At 38.4% G+C, this 1744-nt stretch overlaps 1 pseudogene; it reads left to right on the plus strand.

Annotated features, from left to right (window-relative positions):
- Positions 1–1002: 1002 nt before the first annotated feature.
- LOC122744601 lies at positions 1003–1330 on the plus strand (annotated as a pseudogene).
- The last annotated feature ends 414 nt before the right edge of the window (positions 1331–1744 follow it).

Here is a 1744-nt window from a genome sequence, read left to right on the forward strand (position 1 = left end):
AGACAGAGACAGACAGAAAGAGTCACAAACACAGACACAGAGACAGACACAGAGAAATATAGAGAGGGAGAGAGACAGAGAGACAGGGACAGAGAGAAACATAATGAGACAGAGAGGGGGAGAGACTGAGAGAGAGACAGAGATAGAGACAGAGATAGAAAAAGACAGAAAAAACTTGCTGACTAGATCTGGGCTTTGTATCAGAGCAGATCATCACTTTTCATAACTTTACAGGCAACATCCAAAGCAAGACCAAACTATTGAAACATTCACCAATACCATAGTTCATAATCAGTTTCCCCATCTATAATGTGGGGTTTGATACCAATTCTTCTACTTACTTACTATGTTGACCTTCATTGGCACTTTTCTTCCCAGGGACTTTAGTTGAGTCATATATAAAATTAAACAAATGAACCAACCTTTCAGGCAAGAGTTCTTAACATTCCTCATGCCACACACCCCTTTGGGAGTCTAATGAGACCCAAGGACCTCTTCTCAGGGGGGAAACAAACAAAACAAAACGAAAAATAAAAGCCTTTTGTTGTCTGAACTCATATTTGAAGGACATTCTAAGTTTCAGTTAGCCAGTGGTGAAATAAAGATGCATTTCTTTTCCTAACAACCTCTTCTCTAAGGTCTCCTCCAGCACTGGTCTTCGTTAAGTTTTAACATTCTATGCTCTGATGTGTTCTGTTCTAAGTTCCCTTCCACATCCAATATTCTTTGTTCTCAGGTTTATTTCAGCTCTCACATTCTCCTTCCTGGTACCTCATGAGCTGAAATTCTTTTTAAAATGATTATAGGGGGCGGCTAGGTGGTGCAGTGGATAAAGCACTGGCCCTGAATTCAGGAGTACCTGAGTTCAAATCCTGTCTCAGATACTTGACACTTACTATCTGTGTGACCCTGGGCAAGTCACTTTACCCCCCATTGTCCCGCAAAAAAACAAACAAACAAACAAACAAACAAAAAATGATTATAGTAGCTCTCCAGATCAAGATGGCGATGCGGGTACCTACTGTAACATCAAGCTGATGGCTCCAGAGTCGTCGAAAATGGTATTACAATGCTGCAGGATTCAACAAACCTGGGTTAATGTGTGATGACACACTTTATGAAGATGAGGATGTCCATAAGGAGGCTTCTGGAGAATCTGTATAATGATCGAATGTTTCATATCAAGAGAGTTCTGGACCTGACCATGAGGCACCAGATGTTGCCTACAAACCAGTGGACAAAATATGAAGAAGACAAATAATATCTTCAACCATATGTGAAGGAGGTTATACATGAAAGAAAAGAGAAAGAAGAATTGGATAAGAAGTAATCATGTCAAAGTAATCTCTCAATATATTAGTCCTCAAAATATTTTTAATATGTATGGTTGTGCAAAGTATGAGGTTTGCTAACCATTTGTAACTGTGCTACAAATTTATTTAATTTTAAATAAATGACTATCATAGGCACTTGTGAACTAGAAAACTTTGCATCAAAATATCCTGAAACTCACTGCATCCACATTAAATCAGTGTTATATGTAAAAAATGCTTATAGTAAAAATGATTATAATCTACTACAAAGTTCCTTCAATACTCCATTACGGCATAGAGATGACCCACTGTATTCAAAGGCTCTACTAAGTTTATGTGACCTCTAACATGTCCTAAAAAGCTGGAAGGACTATACCTGGAGGATTGATCCAGGTATGTGCAGAAAGGGTCATTATGGGAAAGGATATGAA

The sequence above is a fragment of the Dromiciops gliroides genome, chromosome 2 (genome assembly GCF_019393635.1).
Source record: "Dromiciops gliroides isolate mDroGli1 chromosome 2, mDroGli1.pri, whole genome shotgun sequence".
Lineage (NCBI taxonomy): Eukaryota > Metazoa > Chordata > Mammalia > Microbiotheria > Microbiotheriidae > Dromiciops > Dromiciops gliroides.